The sequence below is a fragment of the Ambystoma mexicanum genome, chromosome 4p, assembly GCF_040938575.1.
Source record: "Ambystoma mexicanum isolate Mex_15411 chromosome 4p, UKY_AmexF1_1, whole genome shotgun sequence".
Lineage (NCBI taxonomy): Eukaryota > Metazoa > Chordata > Amphibia > Caudata > Ambystomatidae > Ambystoma > Ambystoma mexicanum.
Genome location: NC_090927.1, coordinates 619,772,833 through 619,789,929, shown reverse-complemented (window position 1 = coordinate 619,789,929; position 17,097 = coordinate 619,772,833).

Sequence of the window (17,097 nt, the reverse complement as noted above, 5' to 3'; positions counted from 1 at the left end):
AGCAAACAGATATGACATGACGAGCAGTCATGAGAGGTGAGTTTGAATGTTGCCTCCACCAATGCCTTTTTGGTATTGGTCTTGGTTATTTTTTTTGTTGGTTTATTTATTACAGACCTACATAATTATAAGAGGCAGGCTTCTTTATCTTTATCAAAATGTGTGCTGGAGTCCTTAATCTTAGTCATAAGCATTTCCTTATTCGTAGGCATGTTATCTCGTGGCTTGGACGGATGAGGGGAAAGGAGTGAGGGCCATACCTTCCCTCTACAAGTTAGTTGACATGTTCCACAACCTCTTGACATACACCAATGTTATGTATTTGTTTTGTGTTAAGTCAGGAGAGTATGTTTCTCTCTGCTGGCCTGTGCTATCAGCATGTGTTGTATTGTATTGGTTACATTTCGCTGTTTGCGTACCAAAAGACAATATGGGTTACCGTTTGAATCCAAAAAGAGCATACATAGAAACAGACATGTTTGGAGCAGTGATGAGCCTTTCTGTGTTTTGATACATTTTACACAGGGAACATTGTGGCCATCACTTACAGTTCTGGTGGCATACATTCTTAAGGATATTGACAAAGTTAAGTGCCAAGTAGACATTATGTATTCTTTAACATTGATAGCAAGGGAGGACTGTGGTACGGAATACATTCTAAAGGGACATATTAAGAACTTTGGAAGAGACGTTCTACAGACACTTCCCCTTCGTGTAACCATCTATTGAGCAAGACAATTACTCCTGAAAAATGCCCTCTATACTCTTAGGGCAGGCATATGTTGGCAATCTTATTGCACATGCATGACTTCAACATATGTAACAGTAGGCAATGCAATTTACCTTGAGACTTTGAGATTAAGAACGAAGCAATTCCTTTTCCACCTTTTGAGATCTTCAATAAATGTATTCATAGCAAATATATGCCTATATGAAGAGTATTTTATTAATTGGAAAATAGGGATATATTATATATTTGTTATGTTTGTGTCGTTTTAATGTATGGTAATGCACATATTTTTTTAATGTTGATGAACGGTCAGATAAACGTCCATACAGTCGTTTACAATTTAGCATTTGCAGTTCTGTATACCTATTATTTCCCTGTAATAGTATTATTTTTGTGCTTTCATAGCTTTCCTTGCGCAGCATGGAAATAGTCACCTGGAGTCCTGTTATTGTGTTTAGTGTATTTTCATTTAGACCATAAACTGTGCATTCCACAAACCGGAAAACAGGAGGAGGTATATTATGTCAAAAGAAAAACATGTATAAACTACTAACAACCAAATATTCACTCTCATTTCTTTCCCAGTGCTTATTTGCCAGATCCCAAATTCAGAGTTTATAAAATACAATGAGACTACAGGTATAAAATGAAAAACTTAATGAGCAAATATAAACTAACAATGGTGGAGCACATCAAAACCTGATCCCCAAGTATATCGTGGTTGCACCAGGCAGGCGTCTTCCTCCAACGCCATGGATGCTTCCAAGAGCAGCACGTGTTTGAATGCCTTTGTGTTGGAAAGCATGCTCATGTCACACTCTCCTCCCACTCAAAGTGTGCCTGTGGCAAGGGCCAGTGCATGAAGGCGCCAGTGCTTCCACAATACTGAATGGCAAAAGTCACCTATTAGTTGAATATTAAACCGCAACCTGTAAAGCTATGCATGAACTGAATAGAAACGGAAAATGTGGCTGTGTCTATGTGCACTGTGTACTGTAGTAAGGGATGATTTGATGTTCTTTCATGCTTCTTCAGGCTAGATGAACACAACCTTTAGTTAGGGAAGTGGTGAGAGCAATCGCCTCTGGTGGCATAAAGCCAGCTAAGATGGGCTCAACTCAACAGCAGCTTTTTTTAAATTGGCCTTCTTCAAAATCAATGTTGTTGCTTTTGTTTTGATGTCTTCATTAAATTAAAAATACACAAAGCAGTAAAAAAAAAGGGTACAAATACTAGTCACTGATAACAGTACTGTAACTTTGCTTGTGTACACTATAGACTGGCTAGTGGTAGCTTTTCATGTATTTCATGTATCAACTTGCATAGGATGGGTAAAAATAATCTGTTCAGAGATTGTCCTCATACCTTGCGGTACCTTGCGCAACTTGCGGTACCGTAATTAGCGCCTTCCCCATTCCCATTATGCCCTATGAGGCAAAAATGGGAATGGGGAAGGGCAATGGTGGAAGGGGGAATTACCGCCCCGCCAACCTTGGAATGGGGCGGTAATTCCCCTTTCCACCAAGGCGGTACCGGTAAATTACCGGCATGAACCATGGCGCTAATAGCGCCATGGTTTACCGCCTACCGTGTAATGAGGCCCATAGTCTTTTCGGGATTTCGCAGTTGGTGTACAAAGAGTGTTGCTCGCGCCCAACTGTGGCTGGACCCGCAAGAGGGAGCACCGAATCCGCTGTCTGGTAAAAGCGCACTCTTGATTGAGTCTGCCATTCACGTTGTAGATACAAGAGAAACTCTTCACAGCCCTCAGTTTGGGCACCCTCGAGGTAAATGGTGTATTGGTTTTTTGGTCTCTAATCTTCACATTCTATTCAAACATACACCCTCTCTTACTGACTCTCCTTCATCTGGTCTCCATTTTGTACTTTTTTGGTGTGCAAAAGCTTGCGCTTTTCTACCTCCGCCTTGTTTTGAAAATATGAGTCGCAATCTACATAGCACCAATCGCATGTGTGAAGCCCTCTCTGGGCGGCCAAAAACGATGATCACCAATGTTGCTAGCACTACCATTCCTTCGTTGCCATCAAGTAAAAAGTCCTTGTTGTCAATGTCACTTCATGTCCCCCAAGTGCCAGGTCCTCGAGCTATAGTAGACAACCTGACTCCAGCACCTTTAATGCCCCCTGAACCAAGGGATGGACCCTTCTCTCCCAAAGATATTCCTAACTTGCCCATGCCTTCATGTTCGGTCAAGGACGCAAATAATGATGAAAGCAATATGATGACTGAATTTCCACAAAGAGCTGTCCTTGGCCCCAATGGCAACGATGATCAGGGGGCGTTTGTGCCCATTTTGGACAACTCAATGCTTGCTCCTGTCGTAATGGACGAGTTGGGGAGACGGATTTGGCTGTCTCTTGGACCATCCACACCTGCCTCCACAGGTCGTCCGTGCCGGGAGCAGGTGCACTTACATTTAGCTGTCAATCCCTCTTATAAAGGCAACATTACTTCAGGAAGGGACTTTTTCGGATCCAGTTTCCATGAGACTGGCACCCACACAGAAGCGCTATTTCAAAAAGATAAATTTTCCTCTTCATCAAACTCACTCCCAGATCATGAGCAGAAGTCTGGTTCTCTTAAACATTTTGAGCTGAAACAAGGGAATATTCCCTTCTCAACACCAGAAGATACTCTCACGAATATCGAGGAACATGACTTGCAGAACTTTCCTGTTATCATGAGAATTCTCTTCCTCCTCGACAAGGGCCACAATCTCACCCATGCTACCCTTAGAGAAATGAAAGGTGATTTCGGATCCATGATGGCAAAAATTAGTAAAATTGAAGGCTATATATTGGCACAGGAACAGGCCCTCTTCTTCTATGCCACTCACATAGAGAAAATGTTGACTTTAAATCAACAAGTGGGAGTCCAGCAGCCCACTCTTACTACCATCTCAAGTGGATCACAAACCGACCGCGTGGAGAGGGACTTGAGCCCTGCAGGGAACATCTTCCCAGGTAACTACATTCTTAAAGGGTGAAACCATAAACCTGTTGGAAGTGGCCAAATTGCACGACAATCGTATTTTGCAAGTTGATCAGATTCTGTCCGATGCTATTTCTAAATGTCCCACGCTAGAAGGCGAGGAGGCTCCGAATGGATCGCTCGACAATGATGAAAAGAAAAAAACTTCACCTGATAGTTCGTCTGCACTAACCGACATCATTGACCTACAGGAAGCAACTATGCTCCAAGGGACCAAACCACACCATCAAATCGGACAAAAGGATGTAGCTCAATCAGGGTTGCACTTTATTTCTCGGAAGGCTAAGAAGTCGTTCCTTAGAGCACAGAAAAGGCTAAACCTTTCCAAAGCCAAATCAAAGGACACTTTGTCTAAAACTTCTAAAGCCGAAATAACAGGTCCCGTTAAAGTCACTGTACCAGTGCCAAATTTGAAAACCAACTCAAATATGATTGAGCCAGCTCTCAATCTATCAGAATTGAATGAAGAGAGTAAGAGGCTCACAAATTATACCACCATGTGAGCCCGAATCCACACACCCTCCATTGAGGCCATCAGCTAAGATCGCGGAAAAGACGCAAGTCCAACTTCATAACTTCTTTCCAATTATCCACAATAAAAAGGTAGGTAGTTTGGGCACAGTCGAGGAATGTACCTCTGATGTACAGCAGGCTGATGCCCTCCCTGCACAGACTTCGATTGGCTGTCAACAGGTGTTGACAGACACGCAGCAGGCGGGTCCCTATATCTCCCTTAAGGCTGCGACTTCGGAGACCATTGGACAGGAATCCAAGAAAGATCCCAAGCCCCCAGCAGCAACCAAATCATCTCCCAATTTGCATCAAACCTTTGATGATGACCCCGAATTACAGGGAAAACTGATTCCAGGCCTATTTGAGTTGTCTAGGGAGATGAAACACATCATTGGATGGGGAAGTGAGTCGAGCATTAATGGAACTACACGGATCAACCGATCCTTTTTGATGAACGTCTTTTACCAGATTCCATCTTTACGAATTCTAGCCACAAAAGACATTGGGCCTCATTCCGAGTATGGCGGTAAGGGATAGCGGCCACCGGTAACGAGACCGGTGGCGGTATTCCCTTACCGCCATACTCCGAGTTCCCTCTGCGCCCTCGCCCTTAACGCCTGCTTTGAGCAGGTGTTAATGTCGAGGGCGCAAAGGGGCCTCCAAGCCAATAACGGTGACCGTAATGAACGGTCACCGTTATTTGCATCTTCCCCATTCCCATTGAGCCCTATGGGGGCTCATTTGGGAATGGGGAAGAGCCTTGGTGAATGGGGAATTACCGCCCCGCCAACCTTGGAATGGGGCGGTAATTCCGCCATCCACCAAGGCGCTGCCGGTCCAGGTACGGCGTCAACCAAGGCGTTAATAGCGCCATTGGTTAGCGCCGTACTCGGAATGAGGCCCATTGAGTGTGTCAAATTAGCAAATGAGAACAACTTTAGAGGTTTGTGCAAATTACAATCCCCTATAATCACCAAGCTGATACTGGACCATAAAGATGATCTGGTAACCTTGGGTCTCTATACCTACATCTTTAGAGAGTTGGAAACTGCCTGGGCCTTTCTGGACTTTCTTCCCTCAGCCCCAATGGACAGGGCCCCCACAGGGCCGTCACAGCAAGCATTATCTGAATCTAACAGTGGACTACGGGACCAGCTTGCATTTTTAACTAAAGCTCTCAATAGTTTAAGCTGGATGGAACCACTTCTTAAAGTGGCAGCTACCATAAACAACTCAACTGCCTCCTCATAACTATTGGAACTAGCAATACTCTCTTGGAACTGCTCCGGGGCAAAGAACCTTCATGCATGGCTTAAACTTGTGGGGCCCATGCATATCCCTGAGATATTGATGTTACAGGAAACAATGGCACTGACAGATATTATCCTGGATGGATTTGCTTCACACTGTGTTCCAGCTCGCCGTGCTTCAGTGGGACGTCCTAGTAGCGGACTTGCTGTTCTTATTAAGAATGAGCTCAGATTCACAGCCAAGATCTTGGGTCACAGAGATACTTTTTTGATGGTTGTCTTGACTATGGCTGGAAACCCTGCCCATAAACTATTGCTTAACACAGTTTATTGGCATCCCATGGCGATGGGTTTAGAAATGGCCTTCCAACTTCTAAATAAGGCACTGACTAATGCCATGTTGTTGTACCCAACGTACAAAATTTTGATTGAGGGCGACTTCAATTCAAATCTAGAAATTGAAGGAACTAGATTCGACTGCCCCTAAATGACGCCTCACGCACAGCAGGCTCGAGTCAGGGGCAGGCTCTGGCTGGAATTTTTTGAAGCATGGAATATCCATCCATTGATTCTGGCAATATCAAGCAACCTAACCTCGTGGCAGCGAGGCACTTCCTCTTCACCGATCGTTTTGTTTTGGCATCAAGTGAATTGTCTGGCCACCTTGCTCCCACTCTGATTTCCAATGTTGGCTTGGGTGACCACAGTATATTGACCACTGTCCTTTATTTTACTTGCCAAACTTTTGACATCCTGGCTCACACTGCCCTTGTGGAGTGCAACCGTTTTGCCCTTTCTGTTCGCTGGAATGCAAGCACTTGCAGAAAACTCATATTCTTAGTCAACAGGGACATTCTTATTAGTGGCGACAAGCTGGCATCACCATCTTATGTAGAAAGTGTCACTAACAGGAATCTAAAGATTATTCAAGGACATCTCAAAGTATTATCCAAATTGCCCCTAAAACATCGGAAACCCAATGGTTCTTCTAAATACTTGATTGAAATAACAGCATTGAAACGTACAAAAAATCGTGGCTTAAGAATAGCGAAACAAATGTCTCCAACTGATGCTTTATATACATCAAGTAAAACCGGTATTATGGCAAATTATAGAACCAAAATAAAAGAAATACGCTATATGCGTTACATGTTGGATAATCAAAAAATGATTGAGCATCTATGCAAACGGAATGCTAGGGAAATATGGGCAACCCTCAGAAACCCCTTGAGCAAGCAAGTAACCTGCATGGTTGCAAGCATAGATAGATCCACCTGGCAAGACTACTTCAAGGCTAAGTATGCTTTGCCGCCCGAGCATGCGAAACAGGAATTTGAAGCACCCAAGATGACCATGGCATCCATTTGCACCTCGACACTGAAGGACGTGATTTGGGCAATTTCCAAACTCTCGTTCTCCAGGTCGGCGGGCCCAGATGGGCTTCCTCCATGTGTCATTAAAGATGATCCTCACTTCTGGGCATAAGACCTGCTCATCCGGTTTCCTTTAACATTCTGGATGAGAGTAATACTGCCTTCGTGGCTGACTGCCACAATTATCCCTATCCACAAAAAGGGTCCTCTTCATAATCCTGGCAATTTTCGGCCTATTGCCCTAATTGATGTTGCAGCAAAAGTCTTCTCACGCTTAGTACTGAATGACCTAGAAGCCCACATGATCACCTCTCCAGTTCTATCTAAAGTAGAAGTGGGTTTTCGCAAGGAAATTGGAACCCCCTTGAATGCGACTATCCTTGCTCACCTATTGATGACATCATGAAACGCTTCCAGCGGCCCCATATACATGGCCTCACTGGACCTCTCATCAGCATTTGATAGCGTGTTACGCAACCGACTATGGACAAAAATGTTAGCGTATGGAATTCCATCGCACATTGTAGCACTGATTGCCCACCTTCACATAAAGACGTCTTACAGGGTACGCATTAACGCTGCAGGATTACTGTCCAATTATATTACCACAATTGGTGGTAAGCAAGGTTGCAACCTTGCAGCCGTACTCTTTAATTTGTACCTTGCAGATATTGTCAATATCTGGAAAGCACCTGACATCTTTCCTGTGAAATTGGGACACCTACACCTAAGTTGGCTAACTTTCGCTGATGATGTAATTCTCGATAGAACTCCATTTGGGCTACAAAATAAACTTAATTATCAATATTGCCTACTTAACAATCTCACTATCAATTCAGCAAAATCAAATATTCAAATTTTTACAGCTAAGAGGAAATTGCCAAGATACAGGTGGCACGTGGTTCCCAAGAGATAACCATCAAAACTGAGATGAGATATTTGGGATACCAGCTTTCGAATAGTCTTTCGTGTAATAACTGGCAAACCTCATTAAATTTCAAAGCGGTGCAATTGACAGTTCAGATGAAACTGATACTTCAGCAGCGTCACTGCAAGTTTTCATTGTCGCCATTGATAGATAACTACCAACTGAAGGTTGGACGTATACTCGTGTATGGCTTGGACCTATGCCTGCTGAATATGGGCATTTTGAATGTAATCCAAGGCAAATTGTGGAAATCAGTTTCTAATTCATGAATTGGGCCTATATACCTTGGGTGATAGATTCGAATGGCGTATGTTTAACAACTTTATGAAAACGGTGTCACCACCAGCGAATTCTCTATATGAGTATCTCCAGATAATGCTGACTAATGACCATCCCTCATAAATTTCTAAGTTTCATGATCACATGAATAAGGTACTGATGTCTTTGAATTTCAACAAACAAGACATCATTAATCGTCCAGGACTTCATTTAATTCCTGGGTACTGAACTCAGACAAGATCGAAGGTTGCTCTTCTTTTGCCAAGTACTCCAACTTCAGAAATGCACAAAAACCTTGATGATTTTACTTGTTGCGCTTTCCCGACAACAAAGTGCGTGCGAGATATATGAGATTTTGTCTTGATCTAGTTCATTCTGGATCACGTATTCGAAAATGGCATGGGCATGTAAAAATTGACTTTGGTCTCAAATGCAGCTTTTGTACTAACGAAAATGAAACAGAGACTTTACAGCATCTTTTCCTGTTCTGCCCGTATTTTGAATATGAAAGAAAAACTCATCTTGGAGCTAACATGGGGTCAGTACCAAATCATGAAGGCTATGCTGTTTGGTCACGGTGTATGTGGGGCAGCACTGACCGGATCATACTAGCTACAGTGCGACTTGTACGCAAGATCGAGCAAGCCCCAAAAGAAAGCAATCAAGGGATCTCAGAGGCACCCGATTAGGTGCATAAGTTGCTCACCCTCCAGCTCATTGGGGAGGATGTTTTCATTTGAGTAGCGAACTCAATCATACGCACATGGAGTCCTTCGCCCCTTAAAGAACTGAGAAAATGCTCTGTTAAGATGGAGCTGACATTGGAATAGAAAGACAAATTGTTGTTGTTGTATGGAGACCTTGGTTTGACACGTCTTCCCTGCTTTGTGCAGCTGTAGGAGGTCTTAGTCTTGATCCATTTGTCCCTTTCCCCTTGCTACTGACAGTGCCCACCTTATTGCAAAAAGCCCCCGACTTCCAGAAAACACTCCTCTCGATAGTTGACACAAACACAGTGTGCTCTTCCAAGGAAGTCCTGTCACCTTGATCTAGTCGACGCACTAAATTACCACAGAACAGCTTCATGTTGGTTGAAGTCTTCTAATCCTTCCATTCCCATTGACGACAGTACTTAGGGCCTCATTAGGACTCCGGCACTAAACCGTGGTGCTATTAGCACCATGGTCCATGCCGGAGTCCGCCATGGCGGAATGGGGAATTACCACCCCATTCCGAGGTTGGTGGGGCAGTAATTCCCCATGCCACCATGGCCCTTCCCCATTCCCATTTTTGCCCCGTAGGGCTCAATGGGAATGGGGAAGGCGCTAATTACGCTACCGCAAATTGCGGTACCATAATTAGCACCAAGGTCCCTTTGTGGGTCCCTACTTTAACGGCTGGTAAAACCAGCCGTTACGGTCGGGTCCCGCAAAGGGACCTCGTAATTAGGCGCTAGGTGTTTAACGGCGCCGCAGCCTTTTACGGCGCCGTTAAACACTTAGCGCCTGGGTCATAATGAGGCCCTTAGTCTTGATGATGCTTGTAAGTGAGCTTTAGCTCCTATCAATGAACTGGTTACAATACTTTTATAAATGTGCTTCAAAAAAATAACAAACACAATAATATTAAAATAAGAATATATATATATAAAAAAGCTTTAATAAAATGAGGAAACAACACATTTTTAGTGTAAACAACTGAAGTACTAGTAGGAAAGTTACTCAGAGAATCCTGTTTATTATCTAATATAAGATGGATAGATAGGTCCCTACTAATGTACATCTAGGCCCCCTTAAGTTATTATAAATAATTGGAATATGTTAGCTATTGTACACCAGTGCCCCCTTCATCTGAACATACAAATTGGGAATGATGATTAAGGCTGATGCTGTTTTCGGCTGATTTTGCACATAGAATATTTTGCACAATTGCTCCAATGCGCACTTTGTACTTACTTGTAACCTCTACACGATTCTTTAAGGTGTATCACGTTTGTTGTTTGATCTTATGAGAACCATTGGTCAACAGATTGACTTCTACATTGTAATAAATATACACCCATTTACGGTGAAGTTGCATTTGCGTTTAGGTACGATCGCTACTTCTGTAGACCCTCATTAGCGATGCCTTCACCTCTGACGTTGCGGAATGATGCTGTTACTAATGATTCTCCGAAAAATTTCAATTCTTGAAATTGCACTTTGTGAAGTATGAAAAGATGACTCTGCTTATTTTAGAACACTGACACTCCTGTTCAAATGTGTAACTTTTAAACAAAAATTGCTTATATTTAAAAAAAAAAAAGATCTTGTATGTAGCTTATGCATCATGTTGGTTTTATGTATATTTCAGCGAAGCAAAGCAGTTTTATTACATTTGTAAAGGTTTTGTAAACCAAAAACAAATAAAGAATGTACATTTTTTAATCTTGTTAATGTCAGGTATCAACAGCAGGGGTTGGGAGGTGGATGAAGAGAACACAGTTTGATCTTGAGCTGAATACCACATTTGAATAAGGTGTTGGAAAGGGGTTCACTGAGTTTATGTTACAACACAGTATGTCTCATGCAGTCAACATGTACTGGAAAAACAGGAGAAAATGAAAAGAATACATAATCAAATAGTAAGCATGCACACATCCACCAGTGCTTATTTTTGTGTGCGTATATGCCACACCCAAACATTAGAAATTATATAAAACACTTGCACATAAACATGGGATAAACCAAAAGCAAAATAATAAAGGAAAATTAAATTTATTCTGCCAGTGAATATTTATGATTTGCTGAACTTATTGAAGGTAAGAGTCGTGTGGGGCACATTAATTACTGGCATACAGCTGATTTTGAGGTGCCCCAGTAGATGAAGCATTCACCCAGTTGGTGAGGCGCACACTGAGTTGAAACACTATTCCTATCACGGCTGCGCCTGGTTCTTTCAACCCAACAGCCAGCATTGCTATGCAGAATGACAGGCATCTGAATATAAATAATACTGCTAAATCAATATATTTACGGTGACATCCAACTTCCCATAGGAACATACTAAAATGATTTCCTTTGTATTTTTTGTTTTTTGTTCATGAATGCTAACCATATTTAGTAAATACACGGATATTGTGGATTTCTGCAAAGTCTCATTGTTTTCATAAAGAAAAGTACTCCTGCAGTAAACGTTTTATTTGTGTACTTTTTTTTATATTGGCTTTCCACAGATCCTGAAAGATACAGTATCCCATGATATATCACAATTGTTTTACTTTGATTTTCAAAATGTGTCAATTACAACTTGGCTTATGGTTGAAATAGAGTGTGGCAAAAAAAGATGCAGCAATCACCTCGGCTAAACTTGAGCTGCTTACATTTTAAGACTAAACAACATGTAAATAGATGGACCATCACTTATTGTATGATTTTAGGATTATATACTGATGAGTTTTCAGAATACTGTGACTACATTTTATATGAGAAATCACCTGATACTCATCAGAAAACAGTACTCAACATGGAATGCATCTGCAGGTAGATCATAGGGACTAACAAGATGAAGCTAATAGCTAACAGTACTGTAATCTTCATTAATACGGTTCAGTCATCAAAATAAGCTTCATACAAAAGGTTATTGTTTGTAAAGTAAAAATAAAATATCAAAAACACTTCATCTTAAAAAATAGGGAGGCCCCCAGGGGGCGCGCAGGCAATGGCTTCCTGAACATACCGCTCTCACCGCAGCCCGGCGTCGAGAAGGGATTGAGCCCCCCCGAGATCCCCCCGGTGGGCCCAACGTGGTGAATTGGACGGGTGACCCCATCGGGCACCCTCCTCGTGAAAGAGCGGAATCCGGCGAGCCCAGGGTCCCTGAGTTCGGGACTAGCGACTATCGGGCGGGAAGAGAGGCGCGGCCTGGGCGGCCCCAGCGCTTAAGGAGAGACGAGGCCTTCCCGCTCTCGCACGGGCACTCTGCCCGATCGGATACCCTCCCCCCGCAATTACCCCGCTCTCCGGCCTGGGGGAGCGGATTGACCGCGGCCTGGGACCCGGAGGCACTGAGGAACCAGCAACGGTTCGGGAGACAGGCTCCCTTTGCCCTTCCCCCCACCGCCCGGACCAGAGAGACAACGAGACAACGCTCCCTGCCCAGGGAACCGTCCCTGGGTGCTCGCGGTCCGAACCGCTCGAGCGGAGTGGGCCTGCGAGTGGAGGCCCCCCCATCAGGAGTCCCCGAGGCGGGCTGCCGCAGCCCCCGGAAGTCCCGGAGAAAGGGGGAAAGAGCGGCAGAGACACAGGGATCGGGCAAAGGTGAGCAGGCCCCCCACACACCCGACTCGGGCAGAAGGGGGCCCCTGGAGCCAGGAGGGACCAGTTGGGTGCTCCAGCCCCCCGGACAAAAATCATCATCTCCGGATTCGGGGTTATCCGTGTGTGAGACCCCCACATGTTGTTGGTGGGGCTTGTGCCCGCCCCCCCGCAACACGAGAGTCAACTGGCGGGGCGCTAGGGTCGCAGAGCCCTCCACCCCCTGCCCAACGAGAGGGGCCCTCCCGCTATGGCCTCATATGATCTCCTTCGAAGGGGGAGCCAGGAGAGGTCCCTGATCATCGGGGCGGATTTCGATCGGGGTGTGAGGTCCCCACCTAGGGACAGGTGGGGCGTGTGCCCGTCCCCCGGTAATTAACATCTCTCATGAAGCAGCCAAAGACCACCCGTCTCAAGAGGGGCGACCTCGCTTGGCTTCCCCCCCCAGCACACGCCGCCCCGGGGAAACATCAGATGAACTGGTGGGAATCCTTACAGGGATACCGCTTCCAGGAGATTCCCAGAGGTGACAAAAGAACTATGACCCAACCCGAGGACGCGGCTCCCTCCTCAGCGGCAATGGAAAGAGGCTTCGCCTCGATCTTGCAGGAAATCAGGGACATGCGCTCCGACATTGCCCAGAAGTTTGAGAAAATGGACCAGAGGGTGGACAAGGTCGAAGACAGGTTGCTACAAGTTGAGGCCTACCAATCGTCAACAGCGGCCCAGGATATACAAGTATGTATGAGGCTAGAAGCCCTGGAGAAGAGGGACGAGGAAAGGGCCCGACAGAAGGACGATTTCGAAAACAGGGAGAGGAGGAACAACCTCAGAATCTTAGGGGTGCCCGAAACGGAGAGGGATGTCACCCGAGTGGTGAGGGACATCATCACCCTCCTATTCGCAGAGGAGATGACAACTGAGCTCACATTCGACAGGGTGCACAGGGCGGGGGGCAGAGCGGGGCCCCCCCGGTCGATTTTGGTCCGGTTCCACTATTATTCGGAGAAGACAAAAGTGCTGGAGGAGGCCAGAAAAACCAGAGAAATCACCTACAATAATGCTCAGGTCTCCATCTATCAGGATCTCTCCGCCTACACTCTGGCAAAGAGCAGGATGTGCCGCCCCCTCACGCAGCTACTCAAAGAGAAGGGTGTGCGCTATAGATGGGGCTGCCCCTTCTCCCTGACTTTTGAATACATGGGCCAACGCTCAACCTTGATCACGGAAGAGTATATACGAAGAGCTATTCAAGAGTACACAGCGGACTCCAACCCCCGGAGGGTTCCGGTGGGGCCGGAGAAACTCAGACCAAGTGGCCCCGGCCCATCTGGAGAGAGGAGATGGCGAACCGGCGCAAGGAAATTTAGAAAAATGAGCACTCCATCCCCAGCGAAGGACGGAGAACGGAATGACTCCGAGGACTGAGAACGGGGGCGACCCTCCAGGTCCAGGACAGATGTGCGTAGACTCAGAGATCTTACCACTAACACCATCCCCACGAACAGCAAGTATATGGGGTAGACAGATGGGACGCAGCCAGGGGGGGACATTGGGGGCTCAAGGTGTAGAGCTTCTTACGTGAATTGCCTGGCCGAGGTGGGCGGGCTGGTGGTTCGGCCAAAAGCCAGCGATGGCGGAACTAATTGGCTGGACGCCGGGGAGGGGGTGGGGGTGTCTACGGGAGTTGGGGTTGTTCGGTTATGGTTGGGGAACGGGGGGCAGTTGGGGATTTGTTCTAAGCCCACCCGGGGGGGAGGGGGCAGAGGGGAGCACAAAGTAGAACCACGGGAGCATGCAAGGAAGAGAATCATGAGGGTGTTGACCGGGAGGGAGGTAATTTCAGATTATGGCGAGTCTGCCTGCCTTGGGAGTGGGCTCCCTCAAAGTCCGAGGCTTAAACACCCCCACAAAGAGATCGCTGGTTTGCAGGGAGTTTAGAAGGGCCAGCCTTGACCTCCTCTTCTTGCAAGAAACTCACTGGCCACGGGGGAAGGAGCCCAAATTGCGGGGAGGAGGAATTGGGGAGGTCTTCAGTGCATCCCACAAGAGCAAAAAGAGAGGGGTGGCCATCTTGGTGGTGAGGAACATGGGCTTTGAGAAAGAGGCCATGCTAAAAGACCCAGAGGGCCGCTACCTGCTGGTGCGGGGATCCCTGCAGGGGGCCCCGCTCACCCTAGCCGTCATCTATTGCCCAAATGAAGGCCAAATTCAATTTTGGGAGGAGGTGAGAGACAAACTCAAATACTTTGTCCACGGGACGATGGTGGTGGGGGGGACTTCAACATGGTCCTGGACCCAGTCCGGGACAGGAAACGAGCTGGGCCTCAGCCTTCCAGGGCGGCAGACGAGACCATGGCCCGTAACTTCCAAAGGGTCAACTCAGAACTGGGCTTGGTGGACACGGTCCCGACCCCTAGAACGCACACCCCCTTCTTCACTTACTACTCATCCATGCACACGTCATTTTACAGGATAGATTACGTCCTGGTGGACAAGACCCTGCACCCATTCATCACTGGCCATAGGGTGCACCCCGTCCCCTGGTCTCAGCACGACCTGGTCCGAGTCACCATAGCAAGGGGAGTGCTAGACGAACACAGGGGGAGATGGAAGTGTAACGATTCCCTGCTGAAGGACGAGGTTCTAGCCCAGGAGGTACTCGATGCCATTGCGGACTTCTTTGAAGTTAATGACAACGGTGAGGTGGGTTCACACACCCTATGGGACGCTTTCAAGGCCACCCTACGGGGAGTCCTGATTAAAATGGGATCCCAGAAGAAAAGGGAAAGGGAGGCCCAGGAAAGGTATCTGAGGTTAAACAAAAGTATTACGAAAAAGGGGACAGGGCGGATAGGATTTTAGCTTGGAAACTGAGGGAGGTACAGAGAAGCAGAATGGTGAAAGCAGTGAAGAATGAGGGGGGGAGGTAGGGTATGATACTCCCCACATTGGAGAGGCCTTCCGCCGATACTATGAAAGGCTATATTCGTCCGAATACAACAGGGGCGGGGGGGAGATTGAGGGATTCCTGAATTCTATACAGATCCCGGCCCTGACCAGGGAGATGGCAGAGGGGTTGGAGGGTCCGGTGACCGAAGAAGAGGTGGATCACGTGATCAGTGGTATGAAGGTGGGCACCTCCCCGGACGCGGATGGCTATTCAGTCTATTTTTACAAGAGGTTCGGTCAGCCCTGGCCCCCCACCTGGTTAGAGTGTTTAACGCGGTGCTGGAGGGGTGGTCTCTCCCGGACTCCATGATGGAGGCAATCATCGTGGTGCTCCCCAAAGACGGCAGGGACCCCGCGGAGTACTCCTCCTACTGCCCGATCTCTTTGTTGAATATTGACGTAAAGATCTAGGCCAAGATTATTGGGAGACGGATGGAGGCGATCCTGCCGAAACTGGTCCACGGAGACCAGGTGGGGTTAATTACGGGAAGACAGGGCTCAGATAACATTCATAAAACCATTGATTTGTTCCACTATGCCCAAGTGTCAGACCTAGACGCGAGCGTCCTATCCCTGGACTCGGAAAAGGCGTTCGACAGGGTTGAATGGAGATTCATGGAACTCACCCTCCAGAAGATGGGCTTTGGGACACACATAAGGGATTGGGTGGCTGCGCTGTACAGGGCCCCTAAGGCTAGGGTTCAAGTGAATGGCAGATTATCAGACCCATTCCCCCTCTTACGGGGAACAAGGCAGGGATGCCCACTCCCCTCTCTAATTTATGTCCTCACCATGGAGCCCCTAGAAATAGCAGTCAGAGCACACCCAGACATCAGGGGGATCAGGAGAGGTGATGTAGAATTTAAGCTTTCCCTGTTTGCGGACGATATCCTGGCCTACCTGGTGGACCCGAGATCCTCACCCCCCCCCTCCTGCCCTGTTGACCACATTCGGGCGCTTCTCGGGCCTAAAGATTAATGCATCTAAATCAGTCCTGCTCCCCATGAGATTTCGGGACCCGGGCCTAGACTCCCTGGACAGGCTTGAGGGGATAACGGTTAGGAAGGCCTCTATTCGATACCTGGGAGTCCTTCTAACCAGGGACCTAACCAATCTCGCCCCCGCCAACTACGATCCCGTTATGACACAGGTCACCGCCGATCTAAGGAGATGGGGCTCTATGATTCTGTCCTGGTACGGCCGCATGACAGCAGTGAAAGTGAACGTACTCCCGCGCCTGCTTTACCTCTTTACCGCTCTCCCTACCAGCGTCCCCGACCAAACCTTTAGGGTCCTTCAGAACGCGGTGCGCGAGTTCATATGGCAGGGCAGGACCCCAAGGACCGCAAAGGCCGCCCTCACCTTACCTAGGGAGGAGGGGGGGTTTGGGCTGCCTGACTTCCAACTTTACTACCGCGCCGCCCAATTACGAGTCCTCCTGGAACACATGAAAGAGGGGATGGGTACATACTGGTTGTACCTGGAGGACATGGACGCTCACCCACTTAAGGTTCGGGACCTCCTATGGGCCCCACGCAGATTCATTCCGAACAGACTAAAATCCCACCCAACATTGGGAGTTCTCTGGGCAAGCTGGAGGGAAAGCCCCCAGACGGCACACCTAACATTGTGGCGGTCCCCGATGTCATCCCTATGGGGTCACCCCCTCAGACTGGGAAGCAGGGTGTTTCGTAATGCACAGTCCTGGTCTGACTCGTGGATGGAATGGGCTGGGCAACTGTTTATGGAGGGGGAATTCCTGCCA